Source organism: Euprymna scolopes, chromosome 34 (genome assembly GCF_053919585.1).
Source record: "Euprymna scolopes isolate OS-2025 chromosome 34, ASM5391958v1, whole genome shotgun sequence".
NCBI lineage: Eukaryota > Metazoa > Mollusca > Cephalopoda > Sepiida > Sepiolidae > Euprymna > Euprymna scolopes.
The window spans coordinates 27666197-27693553 of NC_136515.1; the positions used below are offsets into that span (position 1 = coordinate 27666197).

The following is a 27357-nucleotide window of genomic DNA, read 5'->3' on the forward strand; positions in this document are numbered from 1 at the left end:
TGTGCACACCGGATATCCATAAACACTTGAATACCACGTTTATTCATCATTATACAAAAGAAGGGGATTATCATGATATCGTTTGACATAATTACAGCCAAGATACATGTTTTACTCTTATTAATTATCACTTGAAAACTGAAAATAAAAAATAAAAAAGTTTTTAGCAGAAGTACATTGTGAATCTATTTAAATTCCTGGACAACGCCTAGTGTGGCAATTAGTTCTAAATAATTGTAAAAAAAAAAAAAACAACAATAAATTAGTAATATAAGAAAATGAAGCCATTATTTGTCAAATTACTGATTTATGATTTTTAAGTCTCTTTTTTTTAAAACCACAAAACAGAAAAAATTGTTTAAATAGTTTCTAAATATTTGAAAAAAAAATGCTACATGCAAATTTTAAAGCCAATTTAATTGACTTTCTATTCGACATTTAAAATGATGTTCCGAATTTACAAAAGATTACAAATGTTCTTTTTCAAGAATTAAGAGTAAAATGACTGATTTGTTTATGAATAAACCGAAAAGCATTTCGGTGTATCTAACTTCGTATTTTATATAGGACCGTTTTAATTTCATTTTATCTTATGTTATTACTGTCAACAAACATTCGACTGATAGGAAAAAAATCAAAAAATAAAAATTCAGAATCTCAGTAAAAACTAATATGCGGATAGATGTGGGCTCGTCATATTATTAAACTGGAAATCTATGCATGTTTATAAAATTCATTTGTAAAGGAAACGATACATACCAGTAGCTTCGTTAAAATAAACGTTGATGCGTTCCAATTGAAGGTCCGAATCGCCATGATAAGTGCCGGTTGGATCAATGCCATGTTCATCTGAGATAACCTCCCAGAACTAGAAATAAAAAAAGGGTAAAACGAAATTATTTACATGATATGCATGACGAAATTACTTGCTATAATCTGAATCGCTATTCTTTACTAACGAAGGAACGTGATGAAACCGGTATCGTTTTAAACCTCGAACTTTCGGTTGATAAATATCGAAAAATTGGCCAAAAACATTAATTCCTTCACCCTCAATGGGGCAGTTTACTATAACTTTTTCGCAGATATTTTTCGAAAGTCATCCACTCTTTTCGATTGACTAGCCTTAATTTCGACGTTCGTAACTTCGGGTTTTGCGATGGGCGTAACAGCAAAGACGTCACTATTTTTTTTCTTTTTCACGATTTTTCCTCCTTCGCGGTTCGGGCCTGCCTGCCTACTACATTTGTTTTGTTTTGTTTTTGTTTTTTTGCTCAACACACACCTTCAAACACCCGGGGCAATACCGGCACCCAGGTTAGCCGATAATAAAAAGGAAAAAAAATAAATCAATAAGAAAAGATCAAATTTGCTTGCGCGATTATTTATGCCGCAAGAAGAAGAAGGAAGAACAAACAAAAGCAATCAATTGTACAGTCGTTTCGGAAACGATATTTTTATTGAGATAGACAATAATTTTATCATATACTTTTTTAAAATAAAGTCTCCTCATCAGCATATATATATATATATATATATATATATATATATATATATGTGTGTGTGTGTGTGTGTGTGTGTGTGTGTGTGTGTGTTATGGTCGATCGTTCAGATCTAAGAATAACTACCTCCGCGATCTTCTAGAACGAGACAATATTATTATTTTTAAAATTAATAAAAATCATCACACACACACACACACACACACACACACACACATATATATATATATATATATATATATATATATATATATATATATATATATATATACAGGGAGTCCCAAAAGAAGCTGATATTTTAAAAAATTCATAACTTTCTTAATTTTTTATATTTTCCTTTTATTTTTTCGGATCATCTAGAGTATCCCTTCCAAGGTCATCATGAGTCGGTACACTACCTAGGAGCGGATATTTATCGTAGTCGTATTTTCGGTTGAATGAGTCAATATCAGAAACTCAACGAGAATTTCGACGAAATTTCAACACAAGAAATTCCCCTACTCCCAAACAATAAAAGCTATGGTGGCTCGATTTCATGAGCAAGTGTCTGTGTGTGATCTCCCCGAATCTGGTAGACCCCGTACGACAAGAAGTGATGAGAATCGTCCGAGATTAGCAGAGAGTGTGGCCGAGAATCCATCAGCATCAGTAAGAAGGAAATCAAGTTAAATTGGGGTCTTTCGATCATCTCTTCACAGAATGCTTCATGAAGAGGGCAAATTTCCATATAAAATTCAATTGCTGCAAGAGCTTCAACCAATGGCAATGGACAATGCCCTGCAGAGAGCACAAGAGTGTGAAAATGAAAATGGTGGACATTTGAGTAACAACATTTTTCATAACAAAAATTAGACCATGTGAAAAACATACCCTAGATTAAGTTGTATAAATAACATTAGAATAAGTAGACTATGATATCTTACTATATTTAAAAACATCACGGAGAGGCTCATCTACGTACATATGAAAATTGGTAAGCATAACTTAAATATTGAGGAAGTTAATCAAATTTAAAACCCATCAACTTCTTTTGGGACAGCCTGTATATATTTCTGACAGTTTTTTTTTTTTCATTCTTTTCTTTCCCACTCAAACATTTGGCTGTGCATCTTGCTTTAGATTAAACCTCAAAATCTAAACAAACTAAAACGAAGACGCTGCGTTGTTCTCGAAGTGAGGAATGGTTGTAATTGCAACACTTTTTTTTTCGTAGACATTAATATATATTAACCAGACGATAAGCACACCTAGATCCGTCATTAAAGCTCCCTACCCGACGGATGATAACGAGTGCAGATGGTTGAGTAGGCAGAAAAACATTTATAAAGGCTTCCTTGTTTATTGCTTTTCTGACTACAAGCTCGGATTCTGAAGGTCAAACACAAAGCGTAATTCTCAATGGCAGATTTCGAATTCAATGGTTAAAATTGCTTGAAAGTCATCTTTGCGCCGCCAAAAAAAAGAGAGATGATGATGTCTAAGAGGATGGTCGCATGATGACAAAACGGACACTACACTCCTCCTCCCAAAAAAGGGGTCGATTGTAATCCCTTGGAAGATAGTCTTATGGCCACAAAACAGTATATTATCACCACTACAAAAAATTAAGCTGGTAATGCCTGGGAGGACTTATGACTTATTTCAAATAATGAGTATATGTTTGATCAACTTTCGATTAAAGATTTGGGGGAGCTGTCCATTGCCTGTTAAGAACCCTCGTTTTAGAATTTCTTTATTCTCTTTGTTTTTTAGAATATTTTTTTTTTACCATTGTTCTTATCTTGGATGTTATTGTTACAACGTTTCGGCCAACATAACCTCCGACCTCTTGTCGAAATCGGGAATATTTTTGTTAAAATTTCTAACGAAACACATTATTTAATCCACTGAAATAGCTTGCACTCGTTTTGTCAGCCATGACTAGGCGGAAATCTTAATTCATAATTGCATGTTTTCTTTGGAGAATTTAACCTTTAATAATAATTAAATAATTTAACCTTTAATAATAATTAAATAATTTAACCTTTAATAATAATTAAATAATTTAACCTTTAATAATAATTAAATAATTTAACCTTTAATAATAATTAAATAATTTAACCTTTAATAATAATTAAATAATTTAACCTTTAATAATAATTAAATAATTTAACCTTTAATAATAATTAAATAATTTAACCTTTAATAATAATTAAATAATTTAACCTTTAATAATAATTAAATAATTTAACCTTTAATAATAATTAAATAATTTAACCTTTAATAATAATTAAATAATTTAACCTTTAATAATAATTAAATAATTTAACCTTTAATAATAATTAAATAATTTAACCTTTAATAATAATTAAATAATTTAACCTTTAATAATAATTAAATAATTTAACCTTTAATAATAATTAAATAAATTAATTTAACCTTTAATAATAATTAAATAATTTAACCTTTAATAATAATTAAATAATTTAACCTTTAATAATAATTAAATAATTTAACCTTTAATAATAATTAAATAATTTAACCTTTAATAATAATTAAATAATTTAACCTTTAATAATAATTAAATAATTTAACCTTTAATAATAATTAAATAATTTAACCTTTAATAATAATTAAATAATTTAACCTTTAATAATAATTAAATAATTTAACCTTTAATAATAATTAAATAATTTAACCTTTAATAATAATTAAATAATTTAACCTTTAATAATAATTAAATAATTTAACCTTTAATAATAATTAAATAATTTAACCTTTAATAATAATTAAATAATTTAACCTTTAATAATAATTAAATAATTTAACCTTTAATAATAATTAAATAATTTAACCTTTAATAATAATTAAATAATTTAACCTTTAATAATAATTAAATAATTTAACCTTTAATAATAATTAAATAATTTAACCTTTAATAATAATTAAATAATTTAACCTTTAATAATAATTAAATAATTTAACCTTTAATAATAATTAAATAATTTAACCTTTAATAATAATTAAATAATTTAACCTTTAATAATAATTAAATAATTTAACCTTTAATAATAATTAAATAATTTAACCTTTAATAATAATTAGATAATTTAACCTTTAATAATAATTAAATAATTTAACCTTTAATAATAATTAAATAATTTAACCTTTAATAATAATTAAATAATTTAACCTTTAATAATAATTAAATAATTTAACCTTTAATAATAATTAAATAATTTAACCTTTAATAATAATTAAATAATTTAACCTTTAATAATAATTAAATAATTTAACCTTTAATAATAATTAAATAATTTAACCTTTAATAATAATTAAATAATTTAACCTTTAATAATAATTAAATAATTTAACCTTTAATAATAATTAAATAATTTAACCTTTAATAATAATTAAATAATTTAACCTTTAATAATAATTAAATAATTTAACCTTTAATAATAATTAAATAATTTAACCTTTAATAATAATTAAATAATTTAACCTTTAATAATAATTAAATAATTTAACCTTTAATAATAATTAAATAATTTAACCTTTAATAATAATTAAATAATTTAACCTTTAATAATAATTAAATAATTTAACCTTTAATAATAATTAAATAATTTAACCTTTAATAATAATTAAATAATTTAACCTTTAATAATAATTAAATAATTTAACCTTTAATAATAATTAAATAATTTAACCTTTAATAATAATTAAATAATTTAACCTTTAATAATAATTAAATAATTTAACCTTTAATAATAATTAAATAATTTAAACCTTTAATAATAATTAAATAATTTAACCTTTAATAATAATTAAATAATTTAACCTTTAATAATAATTAAATAATTTAACCTTTAATAATAATTAAATAATTTAACCTTTAATAATAATTAAATAATTTAACCTTTAATAATAATTAAAATAATTTAACCTTTAATAATAATTAAATAATTTAACCTTTAATAATAATTAAATAATTTAACCTTTAATAATAATTAAATAATTTAACCTTTAATAATAATTAAATAATTTAACCTTTAATAATAATTAAATAATTTAACCTTTAATAATAATTAAATAATTTAACCTTAAATAATAATTAAATAATTATAAATAATTTAACCTTTAAATAATAATTAAATAAATTTAACCTTTAATAATAATTAAATAATTTAACCTTTAATAATAATTAAATAATTTAACCTTTAATAATAATTAAATAATTTAACCTTTAATAATAATTAAATAATTTAACCTTTAATAATAATTAAATAATTTAACCTTTAATAATAATTAAATAATTTTAACCTTTAATAATAATTAAATAATTTAACCTTTAATAATAATTAAATAATTTAACCTTTAATAATAATTAAATAATTTAACCTTTAATAATAATTAAATAATTTAACCTTTAATAATAATTAAATAATTTAACCTTTAATAATAATTAAATAATTTAACCTTTAATAATAATTAAATAATTTAACCTTTAATAATAATTAAATAATTTAACCTTTAATAATAATTAAATAATTTAACCTTTAATAATAATTAAATAATTTAACCTTTAATAATAATTAAATAATTTAACCTTTAATAATAATTAAATAATTTAACCTTTAATAATAATTAAATAATTTAACCTTTAATAATAATTAAATAATTTAACCTTTAATAATAATTAAATAATTTAACCTTTAATAATAATTAAATAATTTAACCTTTAATAATAATTAAATAATTTAACCTTTAATAATAATTAAATAATTTAACCTTTAATAATAATTAAATAATTTAACCTTTAATAATAATTAAATAATTTAACCTTTAATAATAATTAAATAATTTAACCTTTAATAATAATTAAATAATTTAACCTTTAATAATAATTAAATAATTTAACCTTTAATAATAATTAAATAATTTAACCTTTAATAATAATTAAATAATTTAACCTTTAATAATAATTAAATAATTTAACCTTTAATAATAATTAAATAATTTAACCTTTAATAATAATTAAATAATTTAACCTTTAATAATAATTAAATAATTTAACCTTTAATAATAATTAAATAATTTAACCTTTAATAATAATTAAATAATTTAACCTTTAATAATAATTAAATAATTTAACCTTTAATAATAATTAAATAATTTAACCTTTAATAATAATTAAATAATTTAACCTTTAATAATAATTAAATAATTTAACCTTTAATAATAATTAAATAATTTAACCTTTAATAATAATTAAATAATTTAACCTTTAATAATAATTAAATAATTTAACCTTTAATAATAATTAAATAATTTAACCTTTAATAATAATTAAATAATTTAACCTTTAATAATAATTAAATAATTTAACCTTTAATAATAATTAAATAATTTAACCTTTAATAATAATTAAATAATTTAAACCTTTAATAATAATTAAATAATTTAACCTTTAATAATAATTAAATAATTTAACCTTTAATAATAATTAAATAATTTAACCTTTAATAATAATTAAATAATTTAACCTTTAATAATAATTAAATAATTTAACCTTTAATAATAATTAAATAATTTAACCTTTAATAATAATTAAATAATTTAACCTTTAATAATAATTAAATAATTTAACCTTTAATAATAATTAAATAATTTAACCTTTAATAATAATTAAATAATTTAACCTTTAATAATAATTAAATAATTTAACCTTTAATAATAATTAAATAATTTAACCTTTAATAATAATTAAATAATTTAACCTTTAATAATAATTAAATAATTTAACCTTTAATAATAATTAAATAATTTAACCTTTAATAATAATTAAATAATTTAACCTTTAATAATAATTAAATAATTTAACCTTTAATAATAATTAAATAATTTAACCTTTAATAATAATTAAATAATTTAACCTTTAATAATAATTAAATAATTTAACCTTTAATAATAATTAAATAATTTAACCTTTAATAATAATTAAATAATTTAACCTTTAATAATAATTAAATAATTTAACCTTTAATAATAATTAAATAATTTAACCTTTAATAATAATTAAATAATTTAACCTTTAATAATAATTAAATAATTTAACCTTTAATAATAATTAAATAATTTAACCTTTAATAATAATTTAATAATATTAACCTTTAATAATAATTAAATAATTTAACCTTTAATAATAATTAAATAATTTAACCTTTAATAATAATTAAATAATTTAACCTTTAATAATAATTAAATAATTTAACCTTTAATAATAATTAAATAATTTAACCTTTAATAATAATTAGAATAATTTAACCTTTAATAATAATTAGATAATTTAACCTTTAATAATAATTAAATAATTTAACCTTTAATAATAATTAAATAATTAACCTTTAATAATAATTAAATAATTTAACCTTTAATAATAATTAAATAATTTAACCTTTAATAATAATTAAATAATTTAACCTTTAATAATAATTAAATAATTTAACCTTTAAATAATAAATTATAATAAATAATTTAACCTTTAATAATAATTAAATAATTAACCTTTATAATAATTAAATAATTTAACCTTTAATAATAATTAAATAATTTAACCTTTAATAATAATTAAATAATTTAACCTTTAATAATAATTAAATAATTTAACCTTTAATAATAATTAAATAATTTAACCTTTAATAATAATTAAATAATTTAACCTTTAATAATAATTAAATAATTTAACCTTTAATAATAATTAAATAATTTAACCTTTAATAATAATTAAATAATTTAACCTTTAATAATAATTAAATAATTTAACCTTTAATAATAATTAAATAATTTAACCTTTAATAATAATTAAATAATTTAACCTTTAATAATAATTAAATAATTTAACCTTTAATAATAATTAAATAATTTAACCTTTAATAATAATTAAATAATTTAACCTTTAATAATAATTAAATAATTTAACCTTTAATAATAATTAAATAATTTAACCTTTAATAATAATTAAATAATTTAACCTTTAATAATAATTAAATAATTTAACCTTTAATAATAATTAAATAATTTAACCTTTAATAATAATTAAATAATTTAACCTTTAATAATAATTAAATAATTTAACCTTTAATAATAATTAAATAATTTAACCTTTAATAATAATTAAATAATTTAACCTTTAATAATAATTAAATAATTTAACCTTTAATAATAATTAAATAATTTAACCTTTAATAATAATTAAATAATTTAACCTTTAATAATAATTAAATAATTTAACCTTTAATAATAATTAAATAATTTAACCTTTAATAATAATTAAATAATTTAACCTTTAATAATAATTAAATAATTTAACCTTTAATAATAATTAAATAATTTAACCTTTAATAATAATTAAATAATTTAACCTTTAATAATAATTAAATAATTTAACCTTTAATAATAATTAAATAATTTAACCTTTAATAATAATTAAATAATTTAACCTTTAATAATAATTAAATAATTTAACCTTTAATAATAATTAAATAATTTAACCTTTAATAATAATTAAATAATTTAACCTTTAATAATAATTAAATAATTTAACCTTTAATAATAATTAAATAATTTAACCTTTAATAATAATTAAATAATTTAACCTTTAATAATAATTAAATAATTTAACCTTTAATAATAATTAAATAATTTAACCTTTAATAATAATTAAATAATTTAACCTTTAATAATAATTAAATAATTTAACCTTTAATAATAATTAAATAATTTAACCTTTAATAATAATTTAAATAATTTAACCTTTAATAATAATTAAATAATTTAACCTTTAATAATAATTAAATAATTTAACCTTTAATAATAATTAAAACTTTAATATATACCTTTAATAATAATTAAATAATTTAACCTTTAATAATAATTAAATAATTTAACCTTTAATAATAATAAATAATTTAACCTTTAATAATAATTAAATAATTTAACCTTTAATAATAATTAAATAATTTAATAAACCTTTAATAATAATTAAATAATTTAAACCTTTAATAATAATTAAATAATTTAACCTTTAATAATAATTAAATAATTTAACCTTTAATAATAATTAAATAATTTAACCTTTAATATATTTATAAATAATTTAACCTTTAATAATAATTAAATAATTTAACCTTTAATAATAATTAAATAATTTAACCTTTAATAATAATTAAATAATTTAACCTTTAATAATAATTAAATAATTTAACCTTTAATAATAATTAAATAATTTAACCTTTAATAATAATTAAATAATTTAACCTTTAATAATAATTAAATAATTTAACCTTTAATAATAATTAAATAATTTAACCTTTAATAATAATTAAATAATTTAACCTTTAATAATAATTAAATAATTTAATAACCTTTAATAATAATTAAATAATTTAACCTTTAATAATAATTAAATAATTTAACCTTTAATAATAATTAAATAATTTAACCTTTAATAATAATTAAATAATTTAACCATATAATAATTAATCTAATAAATTAAATAATTTAACCTTTAATAATTATTAAATAATTTATCCTTTATATAATAACCTTTAATAATAATTAAATAATTTAACCTTTAATAATAATTAAATAATTTAACCTTTAATAATAATTAAATAATTTAACCTTTAATAATAATTAAATAATTTAACCTTTAATAATAATTAAATAATTTAACCTTTAATAATAATTAAATAATTTAACCTTTAATAATAATTAAATAATTTAACCTTTAATAATAATTAAATAATTTAACCTTTAATAATAATTAAATAATTTAAACCTTTAATAATAATTAAATAATTTAACCTTTTAATAATTAAATAATTTAACCTTTAATAATAATTAAAATAATTTAACCTTTAATAATAATTAAATATTTAAACCAAATAATTTAACCTTTAATAATAATTAAATAATTTAACCTTTAATAATAATTAAATAATTTAACCTTTAATAATAATTAAATAATAAATAACTGTCACTTAAAACTAATTATTACTCAATATTTATTCGTTGTGAGAATAATATCCTAAACAAGAACAGTAGTTCGAATAATTCAAATCACACAAATGATAAAATTTTCATCTCAAAAATTTGGAAAGAAGAAAATAAATGAAAATGAAATCCTGACAATTTCTGTAAAAGACAAAGAGAATAAAGAAATTCTAAAACAAAGGTTCTTAACAAAGAATAAACAGCTTCCCAAAATCTTTCATCAAAAAATGATCAAACACTTCTGAATCTTTTTGCAAATAATTTAAAAGGATTTCATTTTCTCCTTAAGTTCAATTCACGTAAATTTTAACTTTGATGAATATTTATTGACATAAAATCTTATTAGAAGACTAAAAATAAAGCTTATCTTTTATTTAACTACTTGTTGTTGTAACTATTCGGCGTTGCCCGGGATGCAGTGAAGTCATTTTTTTTACTCATTTTCACCCGAGAAAAGGCATTTTGTGACTTGGAACCTAAGGAACTACTATTTGGAATAGTGTCTACCAGTGGACTGTGGGGAGTTGACCAGCGAGATGTCTGTTCACATTACATTTAAACTTCTCGAGGTCAGTACAATCAGGGAAGTAGGAAACAGGGAAGAAATTCTAAAGTATAGCAATCCTATGGAATAAACTGTTAGAGAAGAAGGCTTTCCGGCATTTAAGAATCTCAACAGTGAAGGGTGGGATTTTGCTGCTTATCAAGTTAGTCGAGAGTATGTACGTCGAGGGGGCATACGTGCTATGGGCTTATCGGGGCATATTCCATTAAAGTCATTGTAAAACGGGTACAGAGATGTGACATTGCAGCGATGGAACAAAGGCTGAAACTTGGCTGATAGTGCCGGATCAAAAAAATTTCAGACTCGTTTTTTTCTTTTTTTGTTTGTTTTTTATCATGTCTAAGAGACTAGTGGAAGAAACACCAGTCCAAATGTTGCAACAATACTCCCTGCATTGAGCAAATTGTGGTTTCATAAACATATAGGATGATCTCAGGTGTGAATAATTTTATGACATGGTAGAAGGAACCCACCTTCTTTGCAGCAGCCTTAGCAATGTGCTCAATATATTTGTTCCAATTCATATTGCCTGTGAATGTTGGGTCAAAGAGTTTTAAATATAGGCTCTCAGTTGGATTTTAGTTTGTTTGTTTTTTTTTTTCTTATTTTATTACTTTGTACATTTAAAGTAAACAACTTCATTTTATATTTTAAACTTAAAGTAATCAAGTTTTGCTTAATTTGATTTTTAGATGATTATTTTAAGTTTCATGTTAGCAGTCGTCGGGTCCGGACTGAGAAAATAAATTTTTATATTGTATTATCAATAAAACGGTATTATCAATGAACCTGTATTATTAATAAAACTGTATTATCAATAAAACTGTATTATCAATAAAACTGTATTATTAATAAAACTGTATTATCAATAAAACTGTATTATCAATAAAACTGTATTATTAATAAAACTGTATTATTAATAAAACTGTATTATTAATAAAACTGTATTATCAATAAAATTGTATTATCAATAAAACTGTATTATTAATAAAACTGTATTATCAATAAAACTGTATTATCAATAAAACTGTATTATTAATAAAACTGTATTATCAATAAAACTGCATTATCAATAAAACTGTATTATTAATAAAACTGTATTATTAATAAAACTGTATTATCAATAAAACTGTATTATCGATGAAACTGTATTATTAATAAAACTGTATTATTAATAAAACGGTATTATTTATAAAACTGTATTATTAATAAAACTGTATTATCAATAAAACTGTATTATCGATGAAACTGTATTATCGATGAAACTGTATTATCGATAAAACTTTATTATCAATAAAACTGCATTATTAATAAAACTGCATTATCGATAAAACTGTATTATTAATAAAACTGTAGTATCAATTAAACTGTATTATCGATAAAACTGTATTATCGATAAAACTGTATTATCAATAAAACTGTATTATCAATAAAACTGTATTATCAATAAAACTTTATTATCAATAAAACTTTATTATCAATAAAACTGTATTATCAATAAAACTGTATTATCAATAAAACTGTATTATCAATAAAACAACATTATCAATAAAACTTTATTATCATTAAAACTGCATTATCAATAAAACTATATTATCAATAAAACTATATTATCAATAAAACTGTATTATCAATGAAACAACATTATCAATAAAACTTTATTATCATTAAAACTGTATTATCAATAAAACTGTATTATCAATAAAACAACATTATCAATAAAACTGTATTATCAGTAAAACTGTATTATCAATAAAACCGTATTATCAATAAAACAACGTTATCATTAAAACTGCATTATCAATAAAACTGTATTATCAATAAAATTTTATTATCAATAAAACTGTATTATCAATAAAACTGTATTATCAATAAAACTGTATTATCAGTAAAACTGTATTATCAATAAAACCGTATTATCAATAAAACTGAATTATCAATAAAACTGTATTATCACTAAAACTGTATTATCATTAAAACTGAATTATCAATAAAACTGTATTATCAATAAAACTGCATTATCAATAAAACTGCATTATCAATAAAACTGTATTATCAATAAAACTGCATTATCAATAAAACTGTATTATCAATAAAACTGTATAACAATAAAAATGAGATAAACTGGTGATGAGGAAATTTGTCCGATAAAATGCTATTTGTGTTCGACTTTGAAAATCTGACGAGATAAATTTATAAGTGAGATTTTTAATGCTTAGAGACATTCACATGTACCCAAAATAAATGTTGATCACATATCTTCTCTCTGTTTATGAAATGGTGACCACGAGAGTAAACTCACAGGATTAATCAAAGGTAGGTAACTCGCATTTATATGAAATTTCATGAATTCGTTGGCTAACAACAAGCACATCTGATTCCGATTTTTTGTTTTGTTTTGTTTTGTTTGTTTTTTGTTTTTTTTGTTTTTTGTTGTTAAAACTAGATTTCTTCATTTAATCGTAAGAGAAAAGCGGATAGCAAACCAAGAGAGAGCACTATGCAACTCATGTGGGGGAAGTCACCTTCAATGGAGGACAGATGAGCGTAAGGTGAAAAGATAAAGAACATATGTAGAAACAATAGAAAAACGTGAAATAAATACGAGTGGAAACCAAACGATGTGAATGTGGGTACAAAAGGACTGAAAAAGAGTGAAAAAATGTGTTATATCCTCAATAACAAAAAACACAGATTTTTCTGCTTATATATAAAGTAAAAGGGAGAATCTCCCCTCTATTGCTGACCGATATAGCGTTCTAATTAATGTGCTTCTGCATCGAAATATTGGTGTATAATTTCGGAAACCATAAATTTGTTTCGATTCACGTTATCGATATTTAAATTTTTGTTTTAAAATATTGCTTGACTAAGCAATGCTTTTTACTACAAATCTGAAATAAGAAAACATGTTAAAAAAATAATATTCACTCTTTTTTGCACGGGTGTTAACACTTATGAAGGCCCGAAGGTCACTCGAGGATAAGGATTAATGAGTGTACGATAATCACTGAGACAACAGCGTATTAAGAATTAGTGATGCAAATGTGGTACAAATGGATTATTTAGGGAGGCGGCTCAACAAAATAATGAAAAGAATATGCTGTTGTCACAGCCCTAATCATAATATTAATAAGATTGCGTTGTTATGATAAAAGACATGTCATTAAACAAGGTTGTAACACTAATAAGATTGTTGCTATGATAAAGGACATAAAATTTAATACAGGCATAACATTAATACTATGTCAACTATGATAATAGATACAACATCGCTAAAAAGATTTATCAGTTTTGACAGTTGAATGAAAAGCATGCTTTGTAAACAATATAATAAAAAATTAAATGTAACTACCTTGTTCACATCATAATTTGAATTTTTAGAAAGATAAAATAATGTTATAAAATATTTTATTAAATGATTTTTTTTTCTTGAGACTTTCCGTGTAAAATACTTTTTTCAATGACTTTTGCAGTTTTTTTTTTGTTTTGTTTTTTTCTTGTTATCTTTTTTTTTTATTTTGCTGGTGATATGAACCGCAAGAAGTAGACCCCTTGTGGAGATAGAAAAATAGACGTATAATGTTTCAAATTTACAAATTAATGAAGATTTAAATTATTAATCTCGATGCGATTTAGTTGTACTCATATTTTGTGGGAAAATTGTGTTCCTTCATTTAAGCGAAGAAGAGAATAGTTAGCCTCTGACTAATTATTTGATGAAAAACATTATTACGAAAGAAAATTTTTAAATCCCAAATGTCAGTAAAATATCTTATTTTAATCACGTAATCTTTATAACAATTAAGTGTTCCCACTACTTCTCGTATCTGTGTATTTCTCGCGTCAATGTAACCTTGACAATTTGACACTGAATTAACTTTTTTACTATTAATCGAATAATACTTTAATAAAAATGCAGTACTGTAAAATAAAATTAATTCTTAGAAGCAAGGATACATTTAAAACAATGCTGAGACAGTGGAGATCGATTGTGTTGTTTCGAAGTTTCTCTTTTCTGAGAATTTTTCACAGCTCGAGAGAAAGACGATTGGTCTACACATTTCTCAAGGCGATTAGAAAAGGTAATAATTCCGAACTTATATAACTTGATATTCCGAAATAGTCACGCATCAGTACTTAGTACTGGCCAGACCTAACGTTGCTTAACTTCACAGATTCGAGGAGAACCGGTGTTTTTACGTCATGTAGGAATAAGCAGTGAACACTCAATAAAACGGTTGCTATACCTTAAAATATGCGTAACTTATGCAGAATACGGGCCATGCTATTTTTAGATAGGATTTTCAATTGAAGTTCATGTTTTCCTTATTTTTCTTTATTAAATTATTAGGTATTAGTATAGAATAATTACAAAACGCCCTCCCCTCTCCATGTTAAAAATGGCTTTCTAAATAATGTTATTAGTTCAGCACGGTTCGTATTCTGCATAAGTACAAATAAGGAAACACAAGACAACCAACTTTTTATTTGTGTCTTTCTATAAACGTGTGTCTCTGCATATACGAAAGTGTTTCTTTAATTATAGACTTCTTTCAATAGACGCTCTTATGTCGTAAACCTCCACATCCACTCGGCAAATGCCTGCTATTTGCCAAGTAAGTTTCCCGCTGTTTTTTGGCTTTTATTCAGAATAGTAACCTGACTATTACGCAAAACATTCTGACCGCGCCAAAAAAAATGATCAATATGTAATAATTATAGATTGCTTAACATTGCAGCCATTTTTATATATTTTCTCGCCATACTGGGTTGGCGTTATTTCACAACAAAACGTGATCTTCAATATTCTTGCTTTTTTTCAGTCTGATCTGAAAATGTATCCGATGATGTGACCACAATTAAGTTGTTTTCGTGAGTTACCATTTAGTTTCTAATACTCCCCAAGTCTACTCTGGTCCGGAGATGTGGTAGCATCTGATGGAGCCTCATTTATCAATTAAATAGTATTTGTCCTGTGCACGACACTAAATTACCCCGGCCATTCTTAAGCAGGGTGTTCGCCGCTACTCCCACACATATGATCCCGAAATTAATCATTCTTTGCCATTTCTACCTTATTTTATGCATTTTCCAATCCTATCAGCTACTAAAACTCCACCCAAACTATGTTGGTGTGACACAAAACTGCATTCAATGATGAAGCTCTGATTTGGGAGCTTTGGGGAGTGCAGAGATATCCGTTCATTACAATTAATTTTTAAATCTACGCTGACTCGAGTAATGATAATACTCGTCTATAGACAGAATTTATCAGTTGAAAAACTATTGTTTACGGTCTATTCGTTTCCAAAATGACATACAAAACAAAGTAATACACAAACCAATCATACGAGTTCGATATGTAATGCCATAAAAGTAGAGCAACAAAACTTGCCGCAGTTATCAGTCTTTCTCTACATAGGAACCAGTTAGAGTTGCGCATTTCTCCTATCGTTTAATGAAGCTCTAGTGATTCTGTAAAACACCTCAGGTTGGTCCTCCAGAAATCAAGGCTGCATCATTTGAAAAACATTTTCCTCTCAAAAGCAACTTCATACTGGGAAATATCAAATAACTTACATTGCTTTTCTAGAAAAGAATTTATATGTTGCTACATATTCAAGCATTTTTACGGTTGAAATAGTCGACATTTCAATTTCAATTTCAGCTGTTTATTTGCATGGAAACGTTTCGTTAAAGTATACCGAAGTTTTGGATTTAGAAAAATTGATCAGTAAAATCTTGATCAATCAATCAATAGCTTAATATTCTCTTTCTCGCTATATAACATTATATATATATATATATATATATATATATATATATATATACATACACACACACATATATATATATACATACACAAATATATATACATATACACACACATATATATATATATGTATGTATATATATATAATGTGTGTATGTGTATATATACATACACACACATATATATATATATACATATACACACACATATATATATGTATGTATGTATGTATATATATGTATGTATGTATGTATGTATGTATATATATATATGCATGTGCTACAACTTTTTTCTCTTAAATACTACTCATTTATGCAGAATGTGAAAACTATGCATAATAGAACTGAATGTAACAGTTAAATGAAACAAGTCGTTTAATAAGAAACCATAAAAATGAAATCAAATTAATGAAAGTTCGTTTTTCAAAGAAATGTGCAGTTTAGTTAACCTTCTTGTAGTCGCTCGGATATCCATGATTGAGTATATTACAAGTTCGTTTTAATAATTTTTAAATAGAAAAAGTAAGCTGTTAATATCAATGTCAAAGCGACAAAAAACTAAACTTTATTGATAGATAGATAGATAGAGATAATTTTCGAGTGCGAGACACTGATTTATTAATAAATTCATCGTTTGGCTGACAAACTGCCAAAACAATGGTATATCGCATAAAAATCGTGTCTGGAAAATAAAAGTTAATTTACAAATAAAATATTGGCTCGCTTTCAGGTTTGATTTATTGGAAGAAATGAACATCGGATTATTTTATTGTTAGCTTGTCAATTGCCAAATTTGATTAAAATAGCAGAATGAAAATAATTGCGTCTCGACTTTATAGTAAGTGGAATCATTCATTCGATATTGGACGTTCACTTGACGTCATATTTATTTCTAAATATTATGCAAAGGATGTTTCCTTTGTTGTGAAATCATGAATATTGGATATTTTAATTCAGTGTGTTTTAGAAGTTGCCAATCCAATCAATTCTGTTGCTTTCCGTGGCAGTTCTTCGGAGACGTTGAAAAATGTGGTATAACTGATATTATTTCTGTGATTCTCTTTCCTGATCTTTCCGGCGAGTCTATCCTACTATTTAATCGAAAGCGGGAAGACAATGTTGCTACTAATTATATAATTTATTACTGTTATCATTGTTGTTGTTATTATAATAGGCACAGCCAAAAAATGGGACAAAAATGTTTTCTTTTAAAAACGAATTAGTCTATTAAAATCCGTTATTTTTGAATTTTTTTGTTTTTTCAGAAACATAAAAGCCTGAATTTTATCATATGAAAAGCAGAATAATATAAAACTTATTCTACTATTTTAATAGAATTTTAAATTTTCCAAAAAAAATACGATTCTCCGCCATTTTTATCTTGATGAATAAAACATTTTAATATTTCTTAAAATGTTTTTGAACCAATTATTTTTTGTTTAAATAAGATTTAGGATGATTTCTATAAGAATATGCAAAAATATTATAACATAAGTATCTGAATTTCAAATAATTTCAACTTTTTATCTCACTGTAGAGATTTCGCGTGGCAACAAAATTTAATGATATTTTAGAATAAACTACGATAGTCTTGATAGGACTATATAAACTTCATTTAGCCATGTAAATTTCCATGTAGTTTTAACGTTTGATTTGACGATGAAGAAGGATTTAATTCTTTTTTCATAAGATATATATATATATATATATATATATTTATATATATATATAAATATATATATATATATTTGTTGCCTGCATAACCCTAGAAGTTAAGCAACGATGAGGCTGGCCAGCACCAGATGAGTGACCATTTGGGGAATGCTAGGCGCCGAATGTGTTGGAGACAACTCCTGCATCGAGTATCACGCTTGGTGAGTTAATATCAAATAACAACAAATCGCCGAAAAAAATTATCGTATTTTTAGCAAAATGCGCAGTTATTTACCGATTTTTTCTCTTTTTTTATCGTTTCGGAAAACACTTCCTATTTAATGGTATATTAGCAATATTGGACTCACTAAAAAAAATTATTAATTTATTTTTCAAAGATTTAAAATAGTGTTTGTCGTAAAAATAATGAAAATATATGTGTATATATATATATATATATATATATATATATTTACTAATCCGAAAGATAATAATTATTATCAACATGTTCAACGAATTTTACACTTCAAAACACAAAGGATGCAAAAGTAAATGCATTCAAAATTCGGATTTTCAATCTTAAAATCTTATACGTTCACAGTTGTTTTTGCTTGTTTGTTTGTTTGTTTGTTTGATTGATTGTTCTATCTACAACCTCACTTTCCCCACCATACAATATATTTTGTTCAGTTTCGGCTGATTATTTTAACCATATTTGTACCCATAAATAAAGAAGTTTATTTTGTAGAAAAAAAAATATATAATATATATGTGTGTGTGTGTGTGTGTGTGTGTGTGTGTGTGTGTGTGTGTGTGTGTGTGTGTGTGTGTGTGTGTATTCTTGGTAATACTTCGCAAACGAAGATTCTATGAAGGGGGTTGTCCACGTCGACTGCAGGCACGCTTGTGGCTGACGATCTCGATGCGGGACAAGCAGGTTTGGTCACAGCGGCTGTAGTCAAAAGTTGCGTCAGGTGTGGCTGCTGAGGCTTCCCGAATCTTCCTCTTGCATGCTTCTCTCGCAGATTCTCTGTGCGAGCGATCTCAAAGGAGGCGATATCCTGGTGGACAGTACGTCACCAGGTATCACGGTCAGCAGCGAGAGCAGACCACCTCCGGTGGTCAATGTGTAACCGAGGGACTTCTTCAGAGAGTCTTTATATCTTTTCTTCGGTGCCCCTCGGTCACAACGGCCAGTAGAGAGTTCGCCATATGGGACTATCTTGGGCAGGCGATGATCGTCCATACTGGAGACGTGCCCAACCCAGCGTAGCTGTGACTTCAGCAGCATGACCTCGATGCTGGTGATTTCCACCCGCTCGATGACCTCAACATTGGTGACATAGTCACTCCAGTGGACGTTGAGAATAGTTCGGAGACAGTGCTGATGAAAACGCTCGAGGAGTCGTAATTGGTAAATTGTCCAGGACTCAGAGTCGTACAGGTGGATGGAGAGTGCACACTGATTTTTTTGCAATTTTTTAAGTGTCTGTTTTTCCAGACTCTGTTGTACAATCTGCTAAAAGTGCTGTTTGCTTGTGCCAGTCTGTTGTCTATTTCCCTGTCGAATTTGGCATCTGATGTGATGGTACACCTCAGGTAGGGAAACTGTTTAACGGTCTTCAACTTAGTCTCGCCAATGGTGATGTGGGAAGGGCACTACTCTACCCAGGGAGCTGGTTGGTGGAGAACTTCCGTCTTTTTCAAGCTGACCTCGAGTCCGAAGATATATATATATATATATATATATATATATATATATATATATATATATATATATATATATATACATCCATTATGAAAAATAACGTACACCATTATAAAGTTCATTTTTCAAATTATAATCGGTGAAAATTTTGTCTTGATTAGATAATTACTTGATTTTTTTGGTAAATTTTTAAAGAGTGACTCCAACAAAAATACTTACCTCATCCTTTCGTTTTGGCCGTGCCTATGTTATTATAACAAATATTTCAAGGGTTAATTAGCCTTTAAAATAAAAACAGTCCTCCGCCCGGTCGTAAAATATTTTAATTAATGCAGAATTCTTATTTATTTTAAACATAAATACGGTAGGTTAAATTTCTTGAAGAAAAATGAAGAAAAATTGAAGTAAAAACGAAAAGAAACGGAGACATATGCATGCGGCTATTATGGTTTCCTAAACAGTTCACTTCTTGTAAGTAAAAAAAAAAGGTACTGAGTATCTGAGATCAAAACCAAAACCTAAAGATAGTGAATCAAGTACGATAACTATTAGACCAGCTTGACACTATCTTTGAAAAATGTTTTCAAACCTACTTATTCTTAATATAAGTCATCTATCATGTTTTCAATTTTGCCTCCCTTAGCAGATTTTTTTCCGGATAAAAGCCGATTAAAAAGTTTTTACACGTCTGTATACTCTAAATGCCAAATTTTAAGACTATAGATCAAATATTCGTTGAGTATATAGGTTGAGAATTGTCCTCACACACACACACACACATCCTCACTTTTATAGATATATAGATTTTTTGTTAAATTGTTCAAATTGACACTGGTCGCAGGTTTCTGAGGAAGAGGGAGTCTCTAGAAATTTTTAGTTTGGACAAATTTTTGAGTCTGAAAAACTTTTTATGTCTGGAGAATTTTTTAGTTAAATAATGAATCAATTATGAACAGCATTAAATTTCCAGAAACGTACGTACACACGTCGTAGCCTCAGCCGCAAAGTGGACAAAGAATAGGAAATAACTCCGACTCACTTGTTCTTTTTAACAACAACATTTATTTTTTGTTGTTACACTTGATATCCTTCTCGAGCATCCTTCACGCCTCGCACATAATCACGAACGTTATCCGCATCTCTCACGAGATCTCTATTGTTATCTCGTCTCTCACGAGATCTTTGTCTTTCTCTTTTTTATAGTTCTTTTTTCCCCATCAATGGCGTCACTTCTCATGCCTCTGTGCTATGTCATACGTAAAATTCTTAACCATCGCGTGTTTTTCATTCCAAAATCGTATTAAAATGATATATATTATACTATACATGGTTTTAAATATAAATAACACACACCTATATAATTGTGCAACCAGCAGAATAGTCATTCACGGAAAAGGGATTAAACGTAATGCAATGGTTCGTCCAACTCGATTGTTGAATATTGCTTTGACAGCCTACTAAAATATGCCCGCTTGTGTAGACGTAAATAGGCTTTAATTATTTTGTTTTCACCCTGGTGATTGGTTGGATCCATCAATAGAGAGCAGAAGTGAAAATTAAAATATTTTTGGTTTGAATCTTGCAACCGGCAGAAATTGTTATTATATATATATACTAGCTGTACCCGGCCACGCGTTGCTGTGGCTCAGTTTCTTAAAATGGAACACATTCCTCAAGAAAAATTGCATTTTGTTCGTTTATTTACTTTTTACTTTTTGCAATTTTTTTTAATCAATAAAAGTTGTTATTTTTTCCCCAAAAAAAGATTAATTTTTTACCATAAATTGTTAGGTGAAAGCTTTTTTTTCAGGAAAACTTGCACTTTTTTTTTAAAAGAAATTTGGCATCTGAAATTTTCAAAAATCGCTAATTCACCCCCCACACCCAACTCCATATTTTAACTTCCTACCATAAAAAAAAATTATAAATATAGTATATTCAATATATAAAATGTTCCGTGTTTTCTCACTATATGTTTCTGGAATTATATTGAAGCGGTTAGCTCCCCAGAAGGCTTACATATTTTATCAGCTAGTTTTACCTGTTTTTTTCAGAGAGGGTATTTTTTTTTTTTTTTTGCAGGAAACAAATCATAAACTCAAACTTTTTATAATAAAAGTTAAATTGAAATATACTGCAAATTAAACATCACAATAATGGTGCAACATATTTTGAAATTAGAAAAATAAAAAAACAAAAATAACTTTGTTTTAGCATGTTAAAAGTATTTAGGTTGGTAGATAATTAAATTCTACTGTATTGGTAAAAGTTTTTTTTGTTTTGTTTTTTTTTTTGCTGTTGTTTCTTGCTTTTTACAATTTTCGAATAAATACTTCTAAATTAAGAGGGGTTGCTTAGATCGTATTTTAAACTAAACTTCGGAGGTTGGAATGCCCCCCCACCTAAAATGTACTTGGAAAAATCGATTTTATAGCGAGATTTAAGAATGGTTAGCCGAAAAAAAGGTGAAAAACAAATAATCAATAAATAATTGTTACCAAAGGCAATAAATGCTACTTGAATGAGTTTATTTTATGTTTTAAAGTATTTTCAAGCGCTTTTCTTTATTTTTTTAATCTAAAATTGCGGGTGTGTGAGTGCGAAATATCTCCAGATTTTCTAGAATTCCCCGCTAGTTTGCAAACGAAATCTACAGATCTAGCAGGAAAACCGCTAAATTGGAAATACTGGTCACGTGACAGGAAGCGGTAATAAATAATTGCCCCTAAATTAAAAAAATGGCCTACCGGTACAAAGAAAACCAACTATTTATCATAGAAAAATTAAGTATAATATTATAATTAAAAATAAATATATAAAAACACACATAGATATAGTAAACATATTATACCAAAACGTGGAAGCCATCCATCCAGTGGGTTTTTAGACTATTAATTGCGAACGAACCAAGAGTTACATTTATATATATATATATATATATATATATATATATATATATATATATATATATATATATATATATAAAGCTGAACGTGTGTGTGTGTGTGTGTATGTGTGTGGTCACGAATAGGCTCCTATATGGTTGACTATTTTAAAAAAACTGATTACATATAATGATAGAAGATGTATCGAGGATCAGGAATGGGTATATTTGATCCTGTAGAACGGTGGGTCATAAAGATTGTGAGATCTGCGTTCGCCCCTGGCCCCCAAATATGGAAATAAAAGATGAAAAAAAACGTTTACAAGGGTTTTTGATATAGATGTACATAAGAATACTTTGATAAGTATGTTTCAACTTAAATAGGAATGGTATAATAAAATTGTGGGGTCTGCGTTCGCGCCTGTACTCCATGGAAATATGGCACAAACTTTAACAAAGACTTTTCATATCTATTTGCGTAAGTATACTTTGATAATTATGTTTCAGTTTGAAGAAATATGGTATAATAAAATTATTGGATGTTCGTTTGCGTCTGACCTCCATAGAATGTAAATATGTCACAAAGTTTTACAAGTTTTATTTTAAAGGGATGAGGGTCCACAATAACACCTTAACTTTAATCTTAATTCATGTTAACTTTTATTTATTTTTTGGAGTTGAATCATATTGTGTCGAATAAATTCACCTCATAAATTCACGTTCTTCTTAAAGTGAAAGCCAAAAAAAAGTCGGAAATTTAGACATTTTGTTCTTTCAGATTATTTTACTAAAGTAAATAAAGCTTCATTGTTTTTCAAAACTATTTTTGTTTCTTTGTTTTTCGATATTTCGTTGATATTATTTAGTAAGGTTGTTTAGCAGAAAAGCTAACAAACGACTACCCGAAAAAATAAATATAAAAGAAATAAATGTTACCATAGTCAATAAAAGTTCAGTTCATGTTTTTTTTTTTAAATAGTTTTTAATGCTCTTTACTTCAAATAATTTCAGCGAACCGTAATTAAAACGAAATTTGAGGCGATAACTACTTAAATGATTTTTTATATAAACTACACATGCCATAATCGAATATTCCTCAAGCACAAAATAACGGAAAACATTAAAATATGTTTATAAATATTCCTTACGTTGAGGGAACTCTCTTAAATTGTTAACACAGAACGCTCAGGTGCTCCTCCTTCAAATTGAAAACGGGGCTCTCCATTTCAAAGTCGCTGCCATTTTGATTTTTTTTAAAACCGGTTCGTAAATTAAAAAAGCATTTTGTTTACAAACTACTTAAAAATACAAACCAATGAACTTTTCTACCATTAAAGTAACTTTTATTGATTATGGTAACATTTATTTCTTGTATATTTATATTATTATATATATAACATTTTCTCTTTGTAAGGAAACATCATATTGTTGATCACTCTTGGCTACGAATGGAAACAAAGTTGATATAAAAAAATATTTTTTCGCGAAAATTATCTTTACTTTCATCATATTTTGCTTAGGGTAAAATGTTTGTATATCAAAACCTATCTCTTTACAACCCCCTCCTTTTCATAACCTATCATACTTTCATCAATCACAGTCCATTTTCTGTAGGCTGTTTTGAACCCAGTCAACGACGGGTACTTTAGTGAAACAGTGGTACATATCTGGCATATGCAATATACAGTTTTTAAACAAATAACACCCACACCCACACACACACACATATATATATATATATATATATATATATATATATATATATATATATATATATATAAGAATGAAGATGCTTACCTTTGCTCCAATCTGATTGCCGCATTGGCCTGCCTGCATATGCACAATTTCTCTCATTTTGAAAAGGTGGTTGTTCGTATGAATAATGAAGCTAAGCCAAACTTAAGTCAGCAGAATTCGGTAACTTTACTGGTGATCGGCTCGCTGTGCTGAATGAAGGGCTTCTCTTCTCCCCCAAAAAGTCTGACTTCACCATCTTATATACGTGCATAACACTTCAAAGTTTTTACCATGTCCGAACACATCGCTGACGGCAACACGTGGCACCCACCTCCTAGCCTCCTAATTCTGTGTAATCGACTTAATCATTTCTTATATATATATATATATATATATATATATATATATATATATATATATATATATCAGGTGTGCTCGCGTATGTTTGTGCGTTTTGTACCTGAGTTTTGCATGAATTAAAGTGTTACGTGTATATGTATATAAATGCATTCAATTTATCATTGATATATATGTCTAGGAGCGTGTGTATTTGCGTTTATGTGTGTGCGCGTGTGTGCGAAAGTGCCTTTTTTTTCCTGATTCAATCTGTGGTTAACAACAGAAAAATCTCATGTCACCAGAGTACATGCATGTGTGCTTCGAATACACACAAGCATGACACAAGTAAATAGACACCTATATCAACTTAAATATTGATGTAAAAATTATTTAATAAACGCAATTTTAATTGTATAAAGTTTTACATGAAAGTTTTAATAATTATTTACTACCAAGCAAGGCTACTGGGCGTGGCCTGAGGCAAAAGTAACGGATTGCTATGAAAGCTTTCTATCTCTACCCCTTTAACCTTCTTTCCCCTACATCCACTTTCTTCCCCGCCCAACCTATTCCTCTGTAGGTGAACATACACACAAACGTAAAACTCTCCTTTATATAGCTGGTTTCTCGAGTAATTGGCCAGCATTTTCTATTCAAATGAGTACATAGTAAAACCCGAAACTGACCAGTTGACCAACAACGAATGAGTATTTTCTTATTTTAGCTCATATTCATTCATGGCAACGTTGTACACGAATATACGTGTCGTTTCTTTTTTTTTACTTTTAGAAAACATACAAACACAAATGCACAGAGACAGCTGCCTTTTATGTAATAAATAATCATTGGATCACTCTACCGCTCCAGAATATATGCAATCCCCTACCTATACAATAGAGTAATAATCTTAAGATGGAGGACTATTGGCACATCCAATGAGGAGCTACCATTTCCTGTCTATACAGAGTACAAAACCGCCTTCGAAATCTAGTGAGCGAGAACATTTTCGCCTTCCTAATTTTTCTTTCTCACAGAAAAGGTGTTGCGATTCTATCTCTGCTCTATCGTTATTTTCACACTGAGCTCCAATTTATGTCCATCTTTTGCAAAACATTCGCAACAAATATTCGTCTAGCTCCAACAACTGTCATAATGTCCTCTCTATAAAATTTTCTTTCCAAGAACTGTCCCTCTGTGGAACACAATATCTCGGGGCTGCTTCTCAGTTGGATATAATATAGTTGTGTTAAATACTTAAACGCTATCAAAGTTCACCCACTGCTGATCATAACGATGTTGTCTCACAGTCTGTCTGACACTCATTAACCCTGTATGTATATGACGTTAGCTGCAAAAAAAAACTAACGTTCATCTTTCCTGTAGGGGATACAAGTGATTTGGGACCGTTCGTGAATTTGATATTTCCGTGAAACCTGCTTAGGGTGTGTGCCGCTTTAGTAAGGGGACTAACCATTTTGTTTTCTTTGTTTTTCTTTTAATGCAATCAATCTTACGTGTTTTAAATGGCGTGGCGTAGAGTCCGATCTTCCATAAAAAGGGCTATTTTTTTTGTTATTTTAGAATATTAGAAAAGGCATTTCCTGCTAATCTTAACTGAAGTAATGTTACAACGACACACCACTAACTCCGACTGACCATCAAAATAGCACATCATATCATAACAGTATAATCACCGTGTGTCACTGTTGGCTGCAATTCCACCACATTTTCTACTGTCTGAGAGAGTAAAATACACATTGAAAAATCTTTTATGATTAAGACAAAATTCCATCGAAAGTCTATGGAATTTTTTTTTTTATTTCTATTTTTAATTTGATAAAAGAAATTACAGCATTACTCGGTTTTCCGATGATTTCAGTTTAAATTTACAAAATAATGCTTTCAAAATTTGTGGCTTTCTCCTATTCTAATTGATGCGCTAACCACGCGATGCACATCATCAAGATATGACGTTAATGCAACCGGCAACATATATATATATATAATTAGCAGGAAGACTCGACATTGCCCGAGATTGAATAATAATCAACAAATGTTTCATACTCCCATAATTTTAATGTCATCGAATTCGGTGAAATCCCCCATTTTTCAATTAAATCCATTGATTGCCTTTTCTAATTGAATAATAATAATA

At 25.3% G+C, this 27357-nt stretch overlaps 1 pseudogene across 1 annotated transcript in view; it reads right to left on the minus strand.

The window, feature by feature from the left end:
* Positions 1-25076, minus strand: part of LOC145259060 (tubulin beta-4B chain-like) — a 199573-nt pseudogene extending 174497 nt beyond the window's left edge. The window contains exons 1-2 of the transcript XR_013864114.1: positions 24924-25076; positions 760-868 (exon numbers count right to left, since the gene is read on the minus strand). The product of XR_013864114.1 is annotated as a tubulin beta-4B chain-like (transcript). The remainder of the gene's footprint in view (positions 1-759; positions 869-24923) is intronic.
* Between the last annotated feature and the right edge of the window lie 2281 nt (positions 25077-27357).